We start from the raw sequence: 24,994 nt of genomic DNA, 5'->3' as shown, positions 1-24,994 counted from the left end.
CTACCAGATAAAAGTCGTTTACAACGTGTCAGTATGCTAAAGGTAACATCTACCTTGACAAAGCCCCACTCTTCCTCGGTCGTCAGCCGTGAGTCCAGTGAAATAGCTTTTCCCTTGAAGGGAAAAAGGTCTTGAGGCAGGCTTGCTAGACAGTGAGCTAGCGTGATACTGAGAGACACTAGAAGCTTTAGTTGACTGTATAATAGATTCAAGTTTACAAATCATCTCATTTATATTTCCAGTTATTTTATGGGGTTTCTTTGTTTTGTGCTCCTTTCTCGGCTTTGTAACTGACAAATTTTTTAAAAAAGATTTATTTGAAAGGCAGAATTGCAGACACACACACACACACAGAGAGAGAGAGAGAGAGAGAGAGAGAGAGAGAGATCTTCCATCCACTGGTTCACTCCTCAAATGGCTGCAGCATCCAAGGCTGGGCCAGGCCACAGATAGGAAACAGGAGCTTCATCTAGGTCTCCCATATGGGTGCGAGGGGCCCAATCACTCGGGGCATCTCCTGCTGCCTTCCCCGGGCACATTAGCAGGAAGCTGGATCACAAGTGGAGCAGCCAGGATATAAACTAGAGCCCATAAGGATGCTGGTATCACAGGCAGTGGCCTAATCCTCTATGCCACAACACCAGCCCAGTAGAATTTTTCTTAAGAGATTTGAAGGCAGGGTTTAGCCTGATGCAGCAGATTAAATGATGTTTCAGAGACCTGCATCCCACATTCTAGCACTGTTTCAAGCTCTGGCTACTCCTCTTTTATCCAGCTCCCTGCTAATACATCTGAAAAAGCAACAGAAGATGGCCCAAGTACTTGGGACTCTGTACCCATGTGGGAGACCCTGATGGAGTTCCTGTCTCCTGGCTTTGGCCTGGCCCAGCCCTAGCTGTTATGGCCATTTGGAGAATAAGCCAGTGGATGGAAGATATTCTCAATATCTCTCTCTCTCTCTCTCTCTCTCTTTCACTGTCTTTCTGTGTGTATGTCTCTCTGCCCTTCAAAATACAATAAGTGTTTAAAAAGAAGAGACTTACTGAGAAAATGGTCTATATCCAAGATCTTAAGTGGACTTAAATTTTTAGCAATATTTTCATTTTTTTCCCTGTATGTTAATGTTGTCAAATTTTCTCACTTAATCTTAGATCAGTGTTGTTCATTTATGCCTTTATATTTCTAAGTATGTATACATGGATTTTTAAAAAATGTAATTCTCTATTAAAAAACCCTCTGCCTCTCATTCTCTGTCTTCTCTATTTTTAACGTTGTGCAGGTGTGCTCGCTTTCTCTGCTTGTATTTCCTATCTTACATTTTGACTTCTGCGTGGAATTTTCCAGGCAGGAGGGTTGACACTTCTCCACCCTGCCTTTATCAGCTTCTAGCCTGTTGTGATGCATCACAGTTTACCTGCTCCCGGCTACGTCGATGTGAAGATAATGTTCTGGCTTTAACAAAACTCATTCCTCCCAACCCTAACCCTGCTGTTTCATGGGGTGCAAGGCAGGAAACTGCATCAATGCAGCCACAGAGAGAACAGGGGCTGCTGGGGGAGTAAAAGGGAGCAGGAGTAGTCAGGGGTTACACCAGGTGTGAAAGCCTTCCATTATCTCTGTTCAGGTAAGGACACACCGCAAGTAAGGTGTGTCCAGAAGGGCCATTGGCAGCAGATAGAAAGCCGGTGGGCTCTTCTGCCCCTGGTAGAGAGCAGAGGGTTGCCCTTCCTGGAAGACAGCTGGGTGTCTCCAGCAAGGGTTTCAAAGATTCCTCAGCTTCAGAGAGACACATTGTTTTCCCATACAGAAGGAAGGTCCAGGGTCAGCGAAATGGTGCAGTGGCTAAGCCTCAGCCTGTGACACAGAGGCACAGGGTTGAGTCCTGCCGGCTCCACTTCTGATTCACCTTCCAGCTAACGCACCTGGGAAAGCGGCAAAAATGTCCCAAGTGCTTGGGCCCCTATACCCATGTGGGAGGCCTGGATGGAGCTCCAGGCTCCTGACTTCAGCCTGGCCCAGCCCTGGCTGTTGTGCCATTTGTGTAGTGACCCAATGGCTGGAAGATCTCTTTCTGTCTCTCCCTGTCTGTAACGCTGCATTTCAAATAAATAAATAAAATAAATAAGTAAATAAATAAATCTTTTTCTTTAAAAGTAAGATATCCCAAAATCGATGACTTCCTTTCATCCAAGCAGGTATTTTTAAAGAAAGAAACACATTTAATCTGTCTGTTTAAGGCAAAGGTAATCATTTAACAAGTGAGAAACTGCTTTCTGACAAAAAGCTGTGCTAAGGAAGAGTGCATTTTGGAAACAGATGTCTGAAATGTTTCATTGTTACATGATTTTTCATTTTAAAAACTGTTCCAAAGAACACTGTTATTTTTGAGCTTCTTTAGCTTAAAAAAAATCAAAACACATTATCTTCCAATTACTTATCAATCACTGATTGACAACTGGGATATGGAAATTTGCTAACAGAATTTCAGCACAAAAGCCTTTGCATGGTGAGCTCAGAATGTGCACCCAGCCACACGTCTCTCCCCTGCGTGCGGGCTGCAGGGGTTTCTGGGGTCTTGCTGGATACAAAGAGGCACTAAAGCTACATTCTGACCTCTCCTGGGGTTGGACCTGGCTTTCAGAGTGGTGTCATGAGGTTTGTAAAATGCAGCACAGAACTGGGCCCCACTGCTGTCTCATGGCTGTTCTCACCAAAAGGCAAGGTCAGGGACAAGTGACCCGGGCAGGGAGGGGTCTGAGCTTGGCCTTCTGTTGTCTTTCCTTGGCCCTCCCCCTGGCTGCTCCTTGGACAGTTTGAAGACTAAGACTTGAGAGCTTCATTTCTTTAACTCTTCTATTTTGTCTTTTACAGATGTTAAGTGGTGCAGAATGTAACAGAATGTAATGTCACATTTTTGAAAGTCTCTTTTATTCCCAACAGATTTTGCTTCATTCTATTTGAGGCTATGTTATTTGGTGTATAAACTTTCTTCCTGACTATCAGCACATCCTTATAGAATGTACTGCCACCAAAGGCAGGATAATTGTCTTCATTCAGGTTTCCCATTTGTGTTGCCTCGGAATGTACATTGGTGGCAATCGAGCAGGTTGGGAATTTATGTCTGGATTCATGCTGGTGTAGAAATAGAAGCATCACACCTCTGATCCTGCTGGCTGGGGGACCCCGGGGCCAGTCCTAGCCTTTCTGTGTCACTTTGTTGTACAGTTTTGAAAACAGCTTGAAACTACACTTTCGAGGCAGAGAGCAAGTGGTCTTCTTGGTTTAGGATGGTAATTTAGTGATTTATACTTGTCAGGTTCATTCAACCTAATTTTTTTCATTTTGTTTTTGCTTTGCCAAAAGTCTTCCCACTATTTCTTTGCTACATGTACTGTCTTATTTCATTCTGTCTTTCCCTTGTCATGATTTACAGATTCAAAATGCCTTTTGAATTCTACAACTGAAAGGATTTAAGTGAAAATGCCTCATTGGGAGGTAGGCCTTGTAGTGCGGCTGGTTTGGCTGCTCCCTGGGAAGCCTGCATCTCATATGGTAGTGCCTGGGATCCAGTCTGACCTCTGCTTTCCTTTTGGCTTCCTGCTAATATGAGTAGGGGGGCCACAGAGGATGGTCCAAATACTTGAGTCCTGGCTCCTGACTTCGTCCTGGCCCAGCTCTGACTGTTACAGGCATTTAGGGAGTGAGCCAATAAATGGAAATCAATCTCTCTCTCCCTCTCTCTCACTCTTCCTCTCTCTCTGTCACTTTAATTAAATAAATAAAAACTTAAAAAAAAAAACCCTTACTATAGTTTCCTTTAATCATCAGCATGAAAAATTAAATATAAGAACACACATTTTCTTTCCCTTAAGTTTCATATTCTTCAAAAAAATTTTATGATATCATGTTTTATTCATTTTTACCTCCTGGTTTTTTTCTCAAGATTTATTTATTTATTTGAAAGAGTAAAAGAGAAGCAGAGGCAGAGAGAATGAGAGAGAGGTCTTCTATTCACTGGTTCACTCCTGAAATGGCTGGAGCTTAGCTATCTGAAGCCAGGAGCCAGGAGCTTCTTCTGGGTCTCCCACACAGGTGCAGGAGCCCAAGCACTTGGGACATTTTCTGCTGCTTTCCCAGGTCACAGCAGAGAGCTAGATTGGAAGAGGGGCAGCCAAGTCTTGAACCTGCACCCATATGGGATGCTGGCACTGCAGGCAGCAGCTTTACCCTCTACACCATAGCACCATCCCCCATCCTGTTTAATAATAGATTTTGGTATTTCTTAGAACCATATTTACAACAAGTTTTTGAAGATTTATTTATTTGAAAGGGAGAGAGAGAGAGAGAGAGCAAGCAAGCTCCCTTCTGCTGGGTCATTCCCCAAATGGCTGCACAGTCAGGAATGAGCCCGGCTGAAGCCAGGAGCCTGGAGCACCGTTGGATCTCCCATGTGGTCTGCAGGGACCCAAACATTTAAGCCATCTTCTGCTGTCTTCTTAGGTGCCCTGGCAGGGTGCTGGATCAGAAGCGGAGCAGCCAGGACTCAAAGCAACACTCTGATATGGGATGCTGACGTCACAAGTGGTGACTTGTCCCACAGCGCCACAACTCTGAGCTCTACAACAAATATTTAGACCAATCTGTACTTACAGAATCTCATTATTCACTACCACATTTCCTGGTTTCCTTTGTCTCTGGATCAGCTCCAGTGCATTTAAGTCTGGTGTTCTGCCAGGGAGACACTGGTCATCCAGGGAAAGTCTGCATTTCCCCTCCTCCCACCCCCACTTCCACTCCCACCCCATGCTGTTTGTCCCCTGATTCATGCATACAGGATTCTCTTTATTCTTGTTAATGTTTAGACTTGCCAGAAGAGTTCCTTGTTGCTCCTTTTCATGAATATTGTTTGCCTGTTGGAGAGCACTCTGTCTCTCTGATGACTGCTTATCTGCCCTGTGCCCCCACCCCTCAGGTGCAGTGCCCCCAACCCTGTGCCCTTCATTCCACAGCCATCAGCAGTTGCTGTGTGTTTATAGCTTTGTTCTTCTCAGCATTGAGAGACAAGCTCTTGAGCTTTTCTTCCTCCTCACTGATTTTCTCCTCTGCAATTTGTTAACACTTTTCTTCTCTTAACCAGGTCCCTGTCCCTGTGTCTCTTGGTTTGCAGACCCTGTGTTTCTCTTAATTTAAGTGAGAAGCTGAAGCCTGCAGTTTATGAATATATTTTTCCTGCTACCCTTGAAGTAACACCTTGACAGTAGAGACTCTGTTTTTGAGCACCCGAGACTCCATCTTGAGAAAGCACCCCCTCCACTGTGATATTCTGGTCTGAAACTATTATCTAAAACTAGACAATGACAGTACTCAGGCAATAACAGTTCACTGCATCCCACTTGGCAGAGCATAGAAACTCCCTAGTATGATTGCTTAAGCTTAAAACAAATAGGATGCACCTGGATTAATGTTAACATTGTAATTTGTCTGTTGTCAAGGTTGTAATTGATACTTCCCAAAGGCCTTAGGTCAGCTTGACCCTAGTAACCATGCATTCCCCCTCCCCCAACCTTGTGGTTTTTGCCTTTATAAACCCTGTTTCTTTGAGCTTTGGGGTCAAGAGTTCTTTGGGGCATGATCTCGGGCAATAAAGGACTCCAAAGTTGATCAGTGTGTGATGCTCCTGTGTTTGCAATCACTCAGGTGGGACAACCTGCACACCGATGCTTCCTTCTCTCTTTGGGTGGCCGTGTTTCTTGCTTGCCTCTCTTCAGAAGCTGAGGCTCCAGGTGCTCCTTCCTTCCGCACCCCAGAAGCCATGCTCATCATCTGCTGGATCCTTTAAGCCCATCCCATGTCTATTGCTGCCGTCTTGTAGCACAGGTGGACAGTTGAACACCAGACCCACTGAGACCTCTGGCTTACATGGCTGGGAATCAGCATCGCTGGATTCAGTTGCATGGGGAAAGGAAGCCTGCTGCTCCTTGTCTCAGTGTGACTGCCCCTCCAGCCTGCACAGCCAGCACAGCCAACACAGGGTGCAGTGAGGGTGCGTGGGAGAGGGCATGGCCCTTCCTCTTCCTCTGGCTGGTGGACAGTCTCTGCCCATCAGATGCCCTGAGTTATCATGTCACTCCCTGCATCTTTAGGAACGGCTAGTAAACAGGTGGAGAGCCTCAGACGTCTGGAGCTGCCTGTTGGCATAATCTGTTCGGCATTGCAGAGAGGAATGGTAAGCATTGCAAGAGCCTAATACGGCTGCCTCAGGGGAGAGCTTGCAAAGAGCCTCCTAGTGCCATGTGGAAGCTGTAGTTACTTAGGCACTGACTCAGGTAATAACCTGGAAAAAAATGAAGTTGAATTTCTACCTCTCTCTTTAAACCAAAAAAAAAAAAATTCTCGATATATTGAATACTAAAATCTTTTACAAATGAAAAAATCAAAGAACCAAAAGTAAACATGAAGACACCTTTTCAATCTTAAAGTAGAAAAGGCATTTGAAAGGATTTCACAGAATCCAGCAGTCATAAAGAGAAAAGATGGATAAATGTGACTGATGATTTTTTCATGGATAAAGGTACCATTAACAAAGTGTCTCAGTCTGTTTGTTGTTGCTATTAAAAAATTCCTGAAGCTGAGAAATGTATAATGAGAAGTTTTTTGGCTCGTCGTGTTGGAAGCTGAAAGGGCAGGATCAGGTGGCCCCATCTGTTCAGCCTCTGGTGTGGGGCTCACGGCAGATGGCATCAGAGTGGTGGCAGCAGGTGCAGAAGAGAGACCCAGCCAGCTGGGAAGACTGAGGGATTCAAGGCCCTGGCTTGCTCTCTTGATAACAAGCCCTCTCTGGGGAACTAACCAGGTGCCACCAGAACTACATTCCTCACTTCTGAGGGTGAGGCTCCCAGTGATGTGATGACCTTGCACTGGGACCCCCATAGATAAAAGTTCCACTGCCTGGCAGTGTGATCCCATTGGAGAGGAACTTCCGGCTTGTGAATGCTTTTTGTAAAAAAAAAAAAAATTGTTTATTTGAAAGGCAGAATGACAGAGAGAGGGAGAGATAGAGATGTTCTAACTGCTGTTTCATGCTCCAAACAGCTGTAAACAGCAGGGGCCCAGAACTCCATTTTGGTTTCCTATGTGGGTGGAAAGAGCCCAAGGATTTGGGCTACCTTCCATTGCTTTCTCAGGCACATTAACAGGGAGTTGGACCTGAAGTAGAGCAGCCAGGACTTGAACCAGGCACTTTGCTAGGGGATGTGTGTTTCCCAAGTGGTGACATAAGTACTGTGCCCAAAGCCTGCTCCATTCACTCTGCCTTAGAAGTTTCAATTATGGGAATTTGTCCTAGGCATATCCCCATGAAAAGCATAACATCATTTACTACAGCCCTGGTTACTCTAGTAAAAGAATTCAAGCTATGTAAAAGTTCGTCCATTGGGATCTTATCAAGTAAAATACAGTAAAGAAAATAATACACAGAAATACCAAGGAGTCACTTCTTTTATTTTTTAAAGATTTACTTACTTATTTGAGAGGCAGAGTTATAGAGAGGGAGAGACAAAGAGAGAGAGGTCTCCCATCTGTTCATTCACTGCATGGTCGAAACAGCTGGAGCTGCGCTGATCCAATGCCAGGAGCCAGGAGCTTCTTCCCAGTCTCCTCTGTGGGTGCAGGGGCCCAAGGACTTGGGCCATCTTCTACTGCTTTCCCAGGCCATAGCAGAGAGCTGGATCAGAAGTGGAGTAGCCAGGACTCGCACCATATGAGGCGCCAGCTCCTCAGGCAGAAGCTTAGCCTACTGTGCCACAGTGCCAGCCCCCATGGAATCATTTCAAAATGAGAGGCAGTCTACCCACACAGAGAGAAAACACTCTCATGCTGTATTCAGGGGAAGAGCAAGGAGTGGCACAGTCTATACAGAAGGAGGGCTACATAACCAGGTCACTGTGCATCTACGGCCACCTCTGGAGGGAGCAGCAAGAGACTGGGGAATGTGGCTTCAATTTTTTTTTTACTTATTTTTTAAAGATATATTTATTTGAAAGGCAGAGTTAGAGAGAAAAGGATAGAAAGAGATCTATCTGCTAGCTCACAGGTGGTGGCTTAATCTGCTATGCCATGTAGCTCCCGAATTTTTATTTTAAATTTTATTGAAATGCAGAGAGGCAGAGAGGCAGAGAGAGAGAGAGAGAGAGAGAGGTCCTATCTATTAGTTTACTCCTCAAATGCCCACAGCAGCCAGGGATGGGTCAGGCTGAAAACCAGGATCCCATAACTCAATCCAGGTCTCCCAACTAGTGGAGCAATTGCCGGCTGCCTTCCAAGAAGCTAGAATTGAGAATGGAGCTGGGACTCGGACCCAGATGTTCTGATCTGGGATGCGGGTATCCCAAGTGGCATCCTAGCCATGGTGCTGGACGCCAACCCCAGTATCAGTGCTTTAAATGCAGAGTGGGGGAGGGGAAGAGTCACTTTTTACCACCCACCCCTCTGTGCTCTGTTTTCTAAGACAGTCATATATATGTATCAGCTATTCAAAAAGAGAAAAACACGATACATATATGCACTGAAGGGTGTCACTCATTTAAGTTATTGTGGCTGGTAAGGAAAAAAAATCACATTTTTCTTTGAAAGAAATAAAATATTTAGCTTGTTTTTAAAAATAGAGGAGTCATAAACCTGTTGTCAAGAGATGGAATCATTTTATTTCCATCAGCTGAATTATCATGGCAATATTGGACACGGCATCTCATGGTGGAGACAAATGCAGAGTCAGCACTGATCTTTCCAGTTCCGTCTAGGTTTTCCTGCAGAGACAGTGCTGTCTGGTCAGAGCTCCCGAATCACCATCCTCAGTCTGCACTGCCGACGTCACCTCCGTTGATCCACCAGCCCCCTTTTCTCAGGGAGCATGGTTGAAAATGAGGTTTTCCTTAAAACGCTCTAATCTCTTTCCTTGTTAATTCTCCACCCCCTGCCTGACTCTGTTCCCTCTTCCCTGTACCCCAGGCAGCTGTCCCAGCCAGCCCTGCTGACCTTGTCGCCCATGTCCCTGGCCACACCTGCTTCTGTTCAGCTCCTGCAATGCCACATGTATGGGTGGTTGGCTCAGCAACACCCACTGACGCCTTGGTGGGGGGAGTGGCTGAGCTCTGGGTGGCATTTGAGAGCTTCACACTCTTGACCTCAGCTTTGTTTCACCCCTGCCCCCCTGCCCTATGCACCCACATCCTCTGGGTTTTGAGGGAAGAACCTGGCTGGAGCCTGCTTATGCAAAACAGGGCTGTATTGGAAGGATCCCTGGGGAGGCTTGGCTGTAGTGGCCTCAGGAACCCTCGGGAGAGGCTGGGCGCCCACCTCTGGTTCCTGTTCTTCCCTGGGCACCAGCTCCCTGCGTTCCTTTCTTTGGCTCTGTTCTCCACGATGGACATGGACAGTGCCTGAGCTTTCTGCCTGCGATCTCAGCCACTAAAAATGAATGGGCTTCTAAGACCCCAGTTCCAGGGAAGAGTCTCAATGGCCCAGAGTGGTCTAGGTAGGAGGGATCAGGCAAGAACACGGCAGCTCCCCCTACAGATGCCTGGATACAGGTGTGGACGTGCAGTTCCCAGCAGCTCCATGGACGCTGTCCCCTGCAGTCCCTGTGTGCTGGGGACAATGTGCACTCCTGGTGGAGGGGATTTGGGGGAAGGAGGTGGATTGGGAGACATGAACAGAGAGGAATGAGGTTCTCGCAGGAAGAATCCAGTGCACCAGGGCCCTGGGGGCTTCTCCAGCATGTCCTCCACACGAGGTCGTGGTTTCTGCTGGAGTTGCCCCTGGCTCCCGGAAGTTGGGCCGCTGAGGGAAGGAGTTCCTTCTCTGCCTTCATGGGAGAGACTGCATGCTGGAAATGCTGCCTGCTGCCAGTTTAGCCTTTGCCAGCCCCCCTTCAGCCTCGGTGAAGTGCCTGCCCAGGAGAGCGTTGCCTGTCCCTGCTGAGAAGCTGCTGGGTGAGTAAAGTGACTACACTTTTGAGGGTAGAAGCATTGCAGGAGCAGGACGCTGCCATACCCGGTTCTGCTCCAAAGCAGAGGTGGGGGGGGGTTGGTGCTGAGGGACAGCTGGCATCGGCTTCAGAAGGGCTCTTCTGATTCCTGACAGGGCTGGTTCTGAAGGGAGGTCCAGGGTTGTGTGGTGAGACCATTGCAATTCACGGTAGTCCTGACAGCTGGGGTCTGCAGAACTGGGGTAGGGCAGGAACAGCTGAGGCCACCCTCAGGGAGTCTCAGCTCCTCTGGCCTCCAGGGGGCTCCCTGCTCTTCTGGCCTCTGGCCTCTCTGTTTTCCTATGAAGGCCAGATGCCTGGGAAGGGGCTTTGAGAGCCCGCTGGGGTTCAGGCCATGGGCTGCAGCCCCCCTGTCTTGGCTGGAGACTGTGTGTCCCCAGGAACTAGTGCTCAGGGTAATTTGAGTCCCCAGTTTGCATAACCAATAGGGCCATTCTGGCACCCTGCACCCCCTTCCCTATTGCAACCACTCCCAGTGAGTGATGCCCGAGGCCCCAGACACAGTCCCAAGTGCCACCCAGCTCACTTCCCTTCTGGATGCTTTGAAGCAGCCACTGAGCCATTAGTTCCATCTGACCTATAACGTACGCCCAGAACCCACCCTGTTGCAGGTGCGCCTCTGATTCTCTCTTCTAGGGCAGTGCCAGATCCTCTGCTCACCCACCTTCAGCGTCCATTTCTCCCCATCGACCACTCTGCTGAGGGCCACAGAGTTCATCATTGGGCCACACGGGACTTCCCTCCTAGGAATCCTCGCACTGCCTCTGCACCGGGGTGGGGAGGGGTGGAGGCAACAGAGCACATCTCCCGGTGGCTGCAGGGGCTGCAGGCCTCTCGGGGCTTCCATGTGCCTGTGGAAGTCTGGGCATCACGTGACCTGGGTCTGGACCTGACCATCTTTGGGTCTGAGGCTGGGGGTGGGGTGGCCTACTGCCCGACTGACCAGATGTTGGTAGATAGGCAGGAGGCACATTTGATAGAATCCAATGGATTCGCGACGGAGGTGAGTGGGACTTGCTCTCTGCATGAGCTGTGACATGGGGAAGGTCACGCCAGGTGGGTGGCACTGGTCTCCCACGCCAGGTTCCATGAGTGATGTGGCTGAGCTCTCAGTGGGCCCCTGTGTGCAGAGCATGTATACAGTCGTCTCATTCCTCCCGCTCTGCTGGGCATCAGTGTCGAATGGGCCTTGGTGTGAGTCTGTGTCTGGACACGAGTTCAAGACTAGGTGTCAGATCAGCTGGTATCAGGTGGGGCAGGGAGGCGGGCTCTGAGAGCCCAAGAGATGCGGGGGCTGGGAGCAGGCCAGGGAGACCTTTAGACTTGGGCTCCCTGGAGGACACATGGATGCCAGGCTGGGGGAGGAGCATCCTTTCTGAAGGCAGGGGAGGCAAGGTGGGGGCTGTCCTTCCCCAACCGTCCCTAGTCCCTGTGCTCTGCACAAGTCATCCTCCTGGGACCCGACCACCAGGTGCCCGCCCACCTGTCTGTGTGGCTGTCCCCCCTCTGACCACGGGGACAGCCCTCAGGGCAGCAGTTCCCGTGGGCTCCCCTGTGCTGGCTCACATGTGTGTGTGTGTCTTACAGATTGGATATGGATGCCCTGAGGTCCGGCAGGGCCCAGGAGCGAGCAGCGATCATCATGCAGTATGAGAAGGTATAGGCCAGGGTGCTGGGAGAGGAGGTAGGACCCTGCCTCAAGTACTGTGCTTGTGAGAGCCAGACCCCACCTCCCTGGGGACACAGCGGGAGGGTGGCTCAGCTTCCCCCAGTGACTGAGACCCGGACTTCTCACCTGGGTCCCCTCTCCCCTGCAGGGTCCCAGTTTCAGCTGGGAGAAGAGGACGACGAGAATGGAGTCCACATCCCAGACAAACTTGGATTCCTGTGGTGAGTCCTCTGCACCCCGATCCACCCAGGGGAGGGACCAGGGTCAGAAACCCCACCATTAGGTAGCACACCTGCCCCCAGGCCCCCTCCTTGATCCAAGCTGTTGTCACAGTGCAGGCACTGGGCAGCGTGTGGCCAGAGCTGATGACCCAGTGAGTGAATCCAAACTGCAGGCAGAGACAGAGCTGGACATGGGGCAAGCACAGGGCACTCTGCCTCTGAGGCCTCTGTTCATGCTAAGTAGAGGGGGTGGCTTGAGGGTCCTGCCCTGCTCCTAGGGGACACAACCGGGTCATCAGCATTCCAGAGCTGTGTCCACAGGGATGGGGCACCAGCCTAGCATCTGGCGGTTGTCCAGGAGGTACCTGGGTCTCAGGGGCCAAGCTAAAGGCTTTTTAAGGCCTGGCCTGAGGGACGGCCAAGGGTGTGACCTCAAGGCTCTGAACCTGCCTGCAGGCTTCCCCAGTACAGACCAGGGCAGAGGGGTTTGCAGCTGAGGGCCCAGCCCCCGGGTCTATGCTGGGAGGAGTGGGCCTGGGGCAGGAGGGAGACTTGGAGACTGTTCCCACAGATATCAGAGAGAGAGGCCCCGTGGCTGGAGGGTGGGTTCTGGTGACCTAGAGGGCTGGAGCCGTCTCGGGCCATCTCTGACGCAACTCAGAAGCCCACTTTAGCTCGGGGATAGGGGTTTCTGCCTCCATGTTGTGCCCGAACCTGGAGAAAAAGCAGGAGCTGAGTGGTGGAGAGATGGCCACAGTCCGGGTTGACAGAGGAGGGTGAGGTGGGAAGCAGGCACCTCAGGCAGCCAGTAATGTGGGGGAGGGTGGATGGGGGGACCCTGGGGGTGTGGTGGTCCCAGGTGCCTTAAGCCCCAGCTGCACACTCACAGCACTGGCAGCAAGGGCTCCTCCCTGGCCCTGGGCTCCCTGTGCTCACGGTCACAGCCCCTGCTGGGTGTCTGCCTGTAGCATGGCTGCCCCCACCATGCCCTTCTCTGTGCCCTAGGCTGGACCTCAGCAGGGTGAGGAGGACACGGGTCCTGTCCCAGCCTTGCTGGGGAAGTGGACCATGCATGGTTCAGTGCCCATTCTCATGGTGTTGTCTCTCTTGCCTTTCAGTAAGCAGAAGCCGCCCAGGCATGGATGCCTGGCAGTGCAATGGGTAAGCTGACCTTGGCCATGGACTCTTCATCTAGGAGGCAGAACTAGCAGGCCTGTGGGTATGGGCAGTGGTCAGTGGAGTGCCATATGGTCCTCCAGGGACAGCAGTTCCCAGGAGATCTGTTGAGGCCCACATGTCCCAATGCAGGCCTGCAGCTCTGGGTCCCTGCCTGTGGGCCACTGTGATGCTTGTCCTGTGGGCAGAGCCCAAGCCCCTGAGGCTCCCCTAGTTGGAAGGTCTGGGTGCTGTGGTCTGCCCCTTTGCTGGCTCCTCCCAGCTGAGTTGTCCACAGGCTCCTGAGCTGCACCTGTGTCCTCTCTCAGAGGACACTGCTGGGCTCACACCATCCTGTCTCCATTCCCAGCGTAAACATCAGGAGGGCCGCCGACTGCAAAAATGGAACAAGATGCTGCGAAATTTCACCAAGTACTGCAGCAGCAAGAAGGTGCCTGGACCTGAGGGCCCCTGGGGACCACTGGGGGTGGAGTTGGGATGCACGGTACCCATCACTGTGCCTCTCAGACACAACTGTCCTGCCCTGAAAGGACACAGGTCATCTCAGCACCACGCCCATGCACCCAGGACACTGTCACAGTAGAAGATCCAAAGTCTCCCCTGGGGCCACTCCCAGATGCAGGGCAGGCACAGTTCCTGGTGCCCTGTAGGGGCAGTTAGTGCACGACAGAGCCTGCACTGAGGCCTTGGCCCTCCTCTCACTGTTGGGTCAGGAGGCCCAGGTCCAGGCAGATCTGGGGACACAGCACAGAGCCCAGGGCTCCCCTTCCTGCTGTCTCACCCTGCGCTCCCCTCCGACAGAGGGCCTGGGGCGGGTCTCACCAGAGCCTCCTCTCTCCTGTAGTTCCATCGGAGAATTGAGAAAGGCATCCCCGCCCAGGTGCGCGGCAAGGTGTGGGCCATGATGCTCTCCGTGGATACCAGGAAGGCCCAGAACCCTGGCAAATTCGAGGTATGGCTCTGCGTGCAACTGACGCAGCCCGACCTGCTCGGGCCTGGTCAGGAGCCCGAGGCTCCCACGTGGTTAACAAGTAATGCCAAGGAAGAGTGGTCATTTGGTTGGGGCCCCCACCCGGCCCTCCCCTCTGCCTCATCCACATCTCCCCAGAGGCCTCCTCCATGTCTCCCAACACACAAATGGGCCTGGACACAAGGATCCGGTCAGGGCCACAGCCCTTATCCCTGTGGTCCTGCCTTGCCTCTAGGCCCAGGACTGCCCAGTGCCATTGTGCTGGGTCCTGAATGGATAGAGAATGCCTGGAATGAGGTGGAAGTCCTGTGTGCTAGGGCCCTCAGCTGGCTCTGTCCCAAACAGCCCTCCCCACACCTGACACTGCTTGTGCGTTTGTTATGCTCGCCAGGCCCTGCCTTCACCTGGGCCTTCTCATGCCTGGCCTGGCCTCAGCTCACCCAGCCCCCACCAGGCCTGCTGGTTCCATCGGTCAGAGTCAGCTCTCAACTGCTTCTGGGAATGAGGGCTAATCCATCAGAGGGCTGGCCCCAGGCTGTCACCTCCCTGGCTGACATCAGGGAGCAAGGAGCAACTGAGCCGCCAGCCCCGCCCTCGCCCAAGTCTTCAAGTGGGGGCTGCCCCTGGGGCCAGCTCCAAATCCAAGAAGGGTGTCCACTCTCTTGATGGAGCTGGGGCTCTCCTGCAGGGGGCAGCCCTGAAGGCTGGTCAGGGTGAGGCTGACTCCTGTCCTGTGGGGCCTGAGAGCCCAGTGAGGAGGCTCGGAGGCCTGATTCAGTCTCTTCTGCTCTGGGAAGGCAGAGGTAGCACAGAAGGACATTGGCAGAGTCCCTGGCCTCAGGCTGACTGTAGCAGGTCCTCAGTGGCCCCTCTGCTGGGCACAGGGGTGGCGTGGACACTAAGGCGAGTGGGGAACCCATGACCCTCCCTGGATCAGGGGAATGAGCTGCTCCCAGGGGGAACTCTCCCTGCCAACCAGAAGGGCTGATGTGGCTTTGGGGTGCTTGTGTGGCAGTGGGGGTTGGCTCGTCCTGAGGCCGGCCCCTCCCCCTCAGCCATGCCCTGCAGGAGATGAAGGAACGGGCCAGGTTGTGCTCAGATCAAGTCCAACAGATCAATGAAGAGGTGGCATGCACATTCAGAAGTCACGTGATGGTCTGAGAGAGATACAGAGCCAAGTGAGGCCTCTGGGCTTGCAGGGGCCCCGGGGGAGGGAGGTGCAAGGTTCATGGGACACATGGGGGCCTGGGAGAGACGTGGACCCAAACCTAAAGCATAATTGCTCTAGAACAGAAAAAAATGGATCCATGGCCTTCTATTTATACTGAACAGTTTGCTTTCCTAAAGACACTTTGGTGGGAATGAAATCAAATGGAACACAAGGGGAGACAGTATTTACAAAATACAGAAAATGAAGTTTGTAAATCTCAATAATAAGAAAGCAAATGAGGGTTCCCTGCCCTGACATGGGCCAAGGCTCAGGAGGGCCCCTGCATGACGGCACACACAATTCTCCTGCTCAACAATGAACACAAGCTTAGCACCTAAACCACAACGGGGCACCAGCGCACAGCTGTGAGAATGGGGGAACTAAGACCACTGAGGATGCCGGGTGCTGGGGACAATGTGAGGTGAGTGCCACTCTGGTTCATTGCAGGAACAGAGCACAGTGGCCCAGGCCCTCGGAGGCACCCAGGGCCATTTCTTACAATGAGAAACACACACCTTCCACACGAACCCCCAGCACACAGGCACATGTACACAACCACCAGAACAGCTGAGCACACAGAAAACCCTCACGCAAGATTCAGGGTTGTGTTCACAGTCACTGGACACAGGACTAGCCTGCATGATGCTCAGTGGGGACACAGATAAGCAACCCGTGTCACAGCTGAATCCTAGAATGGGATTCAGTGAGAGGCAGGACGAGGCTCAGCCCTGGGCTCACCTGGATGCATCTCAGGTGCATCCTGCTAAGAGAGGAAACGTCCCTATAAGATTACACGTGCTGTGATCCACTCACAGGACGTCTGCAAGAGGCCAAATCCGGGACACACAACAGGGCAGTGGTGGCCACGGGCTGGGGGAGGTGGGGAGTTTGGCCACTGAGGCTCATGGGGAACACATAGGTGACAGGAGCTGCTCGCTACCAGGCTGAACGTGCATGGGAGGCTGACTCTCCACGGCTTAGACCCACGGGACTGCACCTCCCACAGTGGGACGCTCACCTCTGCAATGAACACCCACCTGGGGAAACGAAACTGCATGTGACTGCACCCTGTGAAGTGTGTGTGTCCCTGTAGGCAGCGCTCACCCACACGGTGGACCACACGCAGGTGCCCTGACAACGTCACTGCTCATGAGCAGAGTATCACGGGCCCTGCGTGTGGCTGTCAGGCTCTGTTAGGCAGAGCCACACTGAGAGCCTCGGCAGCACAGGACGCACAGCCTCTGTCCTCTCTCTTCCAGACAACGCTCCTTATTTGAGGTGCTCCTCGCATACTCGATGTACAACCCCGTGAGTATTCTGCGATAACATTCCAAGGTCATATCCAGAGCTGTCCATGCAGGGCACCCTTGGTCACAGAGATCCTAGCTGGGTTGAGGGGGCCTCTCTAATCCACAAGGCAGAGACTGAGGGGTAGAGTTCAAGCTCATGGCCTCCTTGGCCCCAACCTCAAGTTCTGGGGGCAGAACGGAAGCCTTCTCCTGGGCTGGGCTCTGTTCTGGCCCAGGCAGGCCTTACTATGGTGCTTCTTCCTCACATCTGCAGTGGGGCCCAGCAGGGCACCTGTGCAGCAGAGAGCTCCAGAGGCCATCACGGGTGTGCAGTCTGCACTCCCCCACAACATTCTTCCCCTTTCTGACATCTGGGGTGGGGCTCATACCTCTTCTTAACCCTGCACAGCCTGCGCTCAGACCCTGCAGGATTCTCTCCAGGAACTTTGAGAGCTGGCGTGTGCTCCAGTCCCTGAGATCCTCATACTCAAGGGGCAGCAGTGGGGCCTGGTAGTAACGCTCAGCCCTCCCAGGAGAGGTCACCCTTACCACTTGAGATCATCCCAGCCAGGGAGGTCCCTCTGATGTGTTTTGTGTTCTTCCAGGAATTGGGCTACAGCCAGGGCCTAAGCCACGTGGCAGCCCTGCTGCTGATGTGGCTGAGTGAAGAGGATGCTTTCTGGGCCCTAGTCCAGCTCATGGGGGACAGCCAGCACGCGATGCATGGTGGGTGATGGGTGTGGTGGGTGTGGTCCGTGCAAGTGCAGGGATGGGCATGCAGACAAGTGACTGGGACATTGTCCCTCACTGGCTGCTGCGTGCATAGGGCGGTCTCCCTCAGAATACTTCCTTAGAAGCCATGGCCGGCAGAGGGCCCAATACCAAGCCATACCCCTCACTTCCCATCACACAAAGGTCCTGTGCCTTGTCTTTGACAAATGACCTTTAGGTCTCTACTGGCCTTACTGCTTCAATCTCTACTCAGACTCCCACCCACTGAGCCACACCCTTGCAGAAGAAGCATCCATTCTAGGGTGACCCCTCCTCACCCTGAGTGTCCAGATGGCCCTGAGGCACCCAGTTTCACTGCAGTCTGCCCAGAGGTCACCTTAGCCTGCCCTGGGCTGTCAGCTGTACCCCCCTTCCCCTGATACTCCCCTGCCTGTTAGAGCCTCCCCTGACCCTCTGTGTTCAGAAAGACCCCACCCCAAGCCTTTGGCTTTCCAACCTTCCTGAGAAGACACTCTGAATGAGGGCTGGTGGGTTGCTATTACACAGATTTCTACACACCAGACTCCCCAAAACTGGAGCGATTCCAGCAACACCTCGGAGATATCATGCATCGCGTGCTCCTCTCCCTGGAGAAACACCTGGTAAGTAAACATCTCCTTTCTCCCCTCGGGGGCTCTGTGCTCAGGGAGGGGAGGACAGAGAGGGGTCCTGACTGCTTCCTGGGCCAGGGGAGGCTATGTCCTCACCAAGGCTTTCCTTGGTTACTGGGGTCCACGGAAGCTTGGGTGCTGGTTTGATTTCCAGCACTTGGTCCCCCAGAGTTTGTGTAGATTGAAGGGAGACGCTGTCCCCAGGGCAGAGTGGACTGAGGGACCTGTGTTTCCTCAAGAACCTGCATGGCTATGAGAGGGGATGCACCTGCTGCTGGGCTTCCTGTACCCAAGGGCTCTGCCACAGGGCGCAGATTAGAGCGAGTTAGGCCTGGGCCCTGGGCCCTGAGCCTCCTCTGCCTTTGCCTCTTCTCAGGAGAAGGAGGGGGTGTGCCTCGAGGACTACACCACCCACTGGTACATCCAGTGCTTCCTGGATGGGGTAAGTGCCCCAGGGACCCCTTGACCAGGGAAGCTCCTTCCCCAGTACCTGGCTCTCTTGACCTGGTGGCCTCTGACTCTGAGCTCCCCCAGCCCCAACAGACACAGGAGGGAGCCTGCTGTGCAGACCAGGCAGGCCCTGTCCTGCTGAGGGTGGTCCAAGTTGAGGCTGAGCCTCAGGGACAGCAAGGAGGGGACAGGTCCCACCAGGACCCATCCTGAGAGCCTGGCAAAGGCCAGAGCCCTACAGTGAGAGGCAAGAGATCCATAGACCTTGGGTGGCACAGGCTAGTTTCTGCACAGCCCAAGGGCTGAACCATCTACCAGGTTCATGGGAGTCTGGGATCCCAGTGTGGCTTCCAAAGTGTGCAGAGCAGTCTGGGTGGCACCAGGGTCCTGGATAGGCCTTGGTGCTCTTTCTCTCTGGGCTTCTAGGACACAGCTAGGATGCCCTGTGACACCACACACCCACCCACTGTGGGCCCTGCTGAGGCCCTGATGTGCGGGGTCCTCCAATGCCTCTGTCCCCCAGGTGCCGTTCCCCCTGGCACTTCGGATGTGGGACATCTACATCCTTGAGGGCGCACACATACTCACCATCATGGCATACACCATCCTCAAGGTCCATCGAAGTAAGTCCTCAGGGCCATCAGAGGCCATGGTGCTGGGGATGGAGGACTTGGGGGGTTCTCATGCTTGGCCTGGGTGAGCAGAACCTGGGGGAGGGACGAGTTTTCTGAGTTCTTGGCCGACTTAGGGGGCTCTGAGAATCCCGTTTCATCCCCAACAGCAAAAACTCAAAGTCCACAGGGAGAAGTGGCCAAGGTCATTGCCCAGGAAAAGTGTCCCCTGGTCAGTCCCCTCTAGTGCTTGATACTCATGGGTGTCCAAGGGGGTCTGCAGACCATGTCTGGTGCAGGCACAGGGATGGAGCAGCCACCATGGCTGCACCATCCCTATGGCGCCTCCCAGCCTGACACCCACCCCCATGTCTAGAGCCCATGGTGAAGATGTCCCAGGACCATATCCAGGAGTTCCTGCATGTGCTCCTTCCCCAGTGCCTGGCTCTCTTAACCTGGTGGCCTGTGACTCTGAGCAGGGCTGAGCTCCCCCAGCCCCAGCAGACACAGGAAGGAGCCTGCTGTGCAGACCAGGCAGGCCCTGTCCTGCTGAGGGTGGTCCAAGCTGAGGCTGAGCCTCAGGGCCAGCAAGTGGGGGACAGGGCCAGGGTCAGGGGTTGCAGCAGGAACAAGGATTGGAGCAGCCATGGTGGCTACACCATCCCTAGGGCTCCTCCTAGCCTGATGCCCACCCCCATGTCTAGAGTGCCTGATGAAGATGTCCAGGGACCACAACCAGGAGTTCCTGCAGGTGACCCTGAAGCAGGCCTGGTCACTGAGCGAGGATGCAGTCATCAGGCAGCTGCGGGCCTCCATGCGTGAGCTGGGGAAGCTCCAGTGCCTCCTGCCTCCCGAAGGTGAGTCCAGCACACAGCCCTGTCCCATTCTCCATTGGGGGAGTCAGTAGTGGGAGTGCCAGGCCTTGGCAGCCCCACCCAGGGACTCACCTCTTCCTAGTCCTCCTTGTCCTCCCCGGGCTCAGCAGTTCTGCTTTCAGGAGCTTCTGACAGCATGGCCTGGCGGGGCCTCGGGCAGCTTCCCTGGATCCTCCTGCAGGGTGTTCCAGCAGGCACTGGATCCTCTTCAGCCATCTGAGGACCCCTGGAAGGCCCAGGTGTCCTTAGCCCAGTTGTGGGGGCCGAGTCCACTCCTGTGAGCAGGGTGGGCGTAGAGGCAGGCGCTGCAGGCCCCCATGGCAGAACCCAAGTGCAGCTGAGTGTATGCTCTGCAGTCCTAGCCTCAGGCCAACAGAAGTCAGCAGAACCCGGAGCAGCGCTGGCCTCTGGGCTCTGGTGGGGAGGGGTCTCCGTGCTCGTCCCCTGCTGCTACTGCCACCAAGGACCTGAGATCATGGGTCCCCATGCAGAGCAGAGATGGGTTTGTCCCAGCTCTAGGGGCTGGCAGTGGGGGCCCAGGGGCAGGTTGTTCAGGCACTGGGGAGGCCCCACTGTGCTTCCAGGTGCTGCTTCCCCTGGGTGCTAGTGGGACAGAAGCGTTGACAGCCCAATCTCACCGGGAAAGGGACAGTGGCCCAGGGGCAGAGGACACAGGGCACCACTGCCACCTCTTTAGAAACTGCATTCCCTGTCCCCGAGGGCCTGAACCAGACTCCATGTCTGCCCCACAACCCCAGCTCTCACCCCCATCATCTTAGGCTCAGTTCCCTTCCTACAATTCAGGAGGGACTCAGATGCGGGTAACTCAGCCAATGCACTGTTAGGGCCCAGGATTTCAGGTGGGGTAGGTGATGGGGTCCTGCATTGGTGCCTGCAGTCCGCAGAGATGAGAGAGTGAGGAGGGGGGCTCAAGGCCTGTCCAGTCTGTGCGCTTTGGGGGAAGAACCAGAGGTGTCCCTGTCATTCCCATGGCCCAGGCTGCATGCACCATTCCTTCTGTGGCCAGCAGGCTGGAGGTATCCTGAGCATCACACCGAGCGATGGGGACCCCAAGGGTCAGGGCAGGGCAGGCACCCTGCAGGCCAGATGGTGGCTGTACAGAAGCAAAACCCATCTGTTCTTCCAGCAAAACCAACCGAAGATGGCAGCCCGGCCCTGCAGGTGCCGCCTGGCTCTCAGGAGCGCACTCCCCCACCAGTGTCCCTCAAGACCATCGTTGAGGAGAGCAAAGGCTGCCACCCTGCTGCTGCAGCTCCCCAGGAGCCAGTGGGGGCTTCAGTTTCTGTCCCCGGGGAGACCGGTCCTCTCGCATCTCCCGTCCAGCCCGAAACCAAGCAACACGCCAAGAAGGAGGGCAGTCGTGGCGAGAGCACCACCCAGCCCCATGGCCAGGGCTCCTCCACGGGGGCCTCAGGGTCAGGGGGCACCACCCACCTCTCGGGCCCACAGTGCTCCTGGCTGGATGAGCAGGCCCCCTCCGGCGCTGGACTTCCCTGACCAAACTCAACATGACCTTCCAAGATGACGACTCCGACTCTGACAACGAGGAGTACTACAACGGCCTGGAGGAGCAGGAAGAGGAGGAAGAGGAGGAGGAAGAGGAGGAGGAAGAGGAGGAAGACCGGGCTGCCGAGTGCCCTGTGTCGCCCTGGCCAAAGCTGCTGCGGGACCTGGGATTCATCTTGCCTGAAACGATTTTTGAAGAGGACAAGGAGGGAGGCTGTGAAGAGGGCGCCTCCCCGGAGCCCTCGTCCCCAGCCCTGTCTGTGAAGTCCTCAGAGTGTCTGCATGGCCTGGGCCTCTTGGCCCCACAGAGCTTGCAGAGCAGGGGAGACCTGTCCCAATGGGGGGGCCTCCCAAATCTCAGCCCGCCTGTCAAAGGTGCTGATTCCTGGCCCCTGGAGCTGGGTGGCCAGCAGGGTCTCAGGGCCCCTCCTTCACCTGCCTCAGAGCCCCTGGATCCCGGGCCCATGCAGGCTGTACCAGCCCTGGAAGCAGGGCTGAAGATGCCCTCCCTTCATGGGAGCCCATGCACTCTGGGGATAGTCATGGGTGGGAGCCTGCAGGAGCCAGCCCTGCGCTGGGAGACCAGGCCTGTGTGCCCTCCCTGGCTCAAGGCCTCCTTGCTGCCCACTCCATGGAGGAGCTGGATGTGTGTGGGCACCTGGAGGGGAAGAACAGCCCACCAGGTGTCCAGCTCAGACGGGCCAGAAGCCTAAATTGTCTAAGCACAGCGGCCTCCCCGATGGACAAGGCTCCTCTCTGGAGCTCCTCTCCCCCTACCTGAGGCCTCACCCTAGCTGAACTCAGCCAGAAGCCTAGCTTCTCTATGCCCATTGACCTCCCTGATTGACAAGGCTCCTCTCTGGAGCTCCTCTCCCCCTCCCTGAGCGGCCTCACCCTAGTTCATCTCAGCCAAGGAGCCAGTCCACTGCCACAGTTGCTATGGGCACCCTCAGAGCAGATGCGGTAGGACACAGACCCAGGCACCTGTGGGCTGCCACATACCCCTCCCTCCTTCGTGAGGGAACCCGGGAATTTCTGCCCCTTGTTGATTGTATATTAAATTGTTTATTTCAGAATGTATTTGATTTTGTGACCCCTGGAGCCGAGCTGCCACACAGGGTCCCTGAGTCCCTTGCAAGGGGCTGGAGGTGCCACAGCCTCCAGATGCAATGAGAGACCCTGCTCAGGGTGTTCCATCTGTTCCTGAGATTGACCTGTGCCCAGCGTGGACCAGGGAAGGACCAGAGGAGCAGGAATGGCTGGGTATATGTGGCCTTTGGGACAGTTCAGGAGTGTGGGTCCAGCCAAGGGACCAGGCCCATGATCACCTCTGTGCACTGTCCTGGGTGTGTGGGCACCAGGTTCCCACTCTTCTTCCTTCTCTGCCTTCCATCCTCCCTGCCCCATCTCACAATCCAGCATCTCATGGCCTGAGCCTGCGAGAGGACCCCAGGGCACTTCTGACCACAGACCAGGATGCCAGTGGGTGGAGGCAGCCCCAGAATGTCCAGCTAGTCCTGGTGGCACACCTGGCTGGCCAGATGCCCACATGCCCTCTGGCAGCTCAGGCCTCCTGGGCTGCTGTCACAGTGGGTTCAGCTTCTCCAGGTCATGCTGTCACTAGGGGTCATTAGCATGGAGAATATGTCCCCTGATGTTGGGAGAAGAGACTCCTGGCTCAGAGGCTCCTGGTCTGGAGGCTCCACAGGGAAGGAGTCTGCAACCCTGCCTTGGGCAGAGAGAGCATCCCAGTTCTCCAAGGGTCCCAGACACTTGTAGCCTCTTCCTCAACCCACACGACCTCCAAAAGGCGACTAGGCCCTGTTCATCAGAAGCCACCTGGGTCATCCCAATGGGGCAGGTTAGGCCATAGCCATTTTCCCCTGGGTCTGGAAGGCCTAGGATTCTCTAGCTGTTGAGTCTGGTTTGGAGTTGACCACTCTGTACTCCATTCTTGAATGAGCCATGGCTGTGTCAGTGGCAGGACCCCAAGGGCTCAGAATCGCTGGTCCCCACAGGGTGCTTTTTGCAGAATCACACTGAGGCCAGAATCTGACGAGATAGAGGGTGACAAGTGGCTACTGTGCTGATGACTCATCTCTCCAGGGTGGGGAGCCACAGCCATGGGCCAGTCCTGAGCCTGCTTCCTGTTCTCCAGTGCTCAAGGCTGGTCCTCTTGTTCCTGGGAACCATAAGGCCATATTTTGGAGTCTTCACCTTCTTCTTCTGCTCCTTATCTGGGGGAAGATGTGAGCCCGATGATGAGCTTGCAGGCAAGGTTGCTACAGGGCAGGCAAAGTGGATGGGAAGGCCTCTGTCCAGGTCAAGCCTGTGCTGTGCTCCCTGCTCTGCCCTGGCTTCCTGGGTGGACCGCAGTGTACTCAGCGATGTGCAGGCAGTCCACCTGTCCAGGCACATGCCCTAAACATTGTTACTAATGGGAACGCACACCTAGAGACTTTCCTGGTGCCTATGGCCTCGAACCATCCTCCCCTGGCCATCCATGTGCAGGGTGACCTGCAGGCATGCATCTCCATTGAAAGCCACCTGCCTTTGGTGACAGTCCTTTGCCCTCTCCTGGAATGGAGATTTCACTAACCTGGTGCTCTTTCTTAAGAAGACTTTCTCCATTGTATCACTTTGCTTTCTTGTCAAAGATCTGATAACTGTATTCGTGAAGGTCTCTTCCGGGGTTACCATTCTGACTCTCACCAGTCCCACATTGCCATGATTGGCTGTCTCATAAGTTAGTGAAGCTGTGACACGTCAGTCCTCCAGTGTGTTCATCTTCAATTATGGGCAGTGGGATCTTCGGGGTATCTTCTTCCCCACATACATTTTAAAATCAGTTTGCTAATTGTAAAACATCTTGATAGGATTTTTTTTGAAGATTTATTTATTTTAAAGAGTTACACAGAGAAGGTGAGGAAGAGAGAGAGAGATAGAAAGAGAGAGAGAGGTCTTCCATCTGCTGACTCACTCTCCAATTGCCCACAACAGCTGGAACTGTGCTGATCTGAAGCCAGGAGCCCCAACCTTCATCCGATTCTCTCATACAGACGGTAGGGGCCCAAGCACTTGGGCCACCATCTACTGCTTTCCCAGGCCGTAGTAGAGAGATAGATTGGAAGAGGAGTAGCCGGGACTCAAGGCAGGATCTATATGGAATGTCAGCACCCGCTACGCCACAGCGCTGGAAACGTTGATAGGATTTGGATTAAGACTGTGTTGGTCTATCAAGTGAAGAAATACAGATATCTTGGCTAGATTAAGTCTTCCAATTCATAACCATAGAATTTGTCTCCAAATGTTTAGTTCTTCCTTGAGATATTTTTTAGGAGCTTTGTGGTGATCCTCATAGAGATTTTACATATTTTGTTGGAAGTATACCCAGATGTTTCATTTGTTTTGCTACAGAACATTTTTTTTTAATTTCCATGCATAGTTTTCTCATTAGATTCATTTTCCAAGAGCCCTCATATGTTAGTGTAGTACTTTTCGTATGTGCTGCTCTACACATCTCTAGTTCTGACTTGGTCTTGCTCATGCACTTGCTGCTCTTTTTCTCC

The 24,994-nt window shown here is 53.7% G+C and overlaps 1 long non-coding RNA gene across 1 annotated transcript; it reads left to right on the top strand.

The window, feature by feature from the left end:
• The first annotated feature begins 16,354 nt into the window (after positions 1-16,354).
• LOC138845418 (uncharacterized) lies at positions 16,355-17,954 on the top strand. Its single transcript, XR_011382562.1, has 3 exons — positions 16,355-16,599; positions 17,186-17,306; positions 17,859-17,954. It is a non-coding gene; the product is annotated as an uncharacterized lncRNA (long non-coding RNA).
• Positions 17,955-24,994: the final 7,040 nt, after the last annotated feature.

Source organism: Oryctolagus cuniculus, chromosome 15 (assembly GCF_964237555.1).
Source record: "Oryctolagus cuniculus chromosome 15, mOryCun1.1, whole genome shotgun sequence".
In the NCBI taxonomy this organism is placed as follows: Eukaryota; Metazoa; Chordata; class Mammalia; order Lagomorpha; family Leporidae; genus Oryctolagus; species Oryctolagus cuniculus.
Note: the sequence above shows the minus strand (reverse complement) of the source record. Positions and strands in the feature narration are given on the sequence as shown.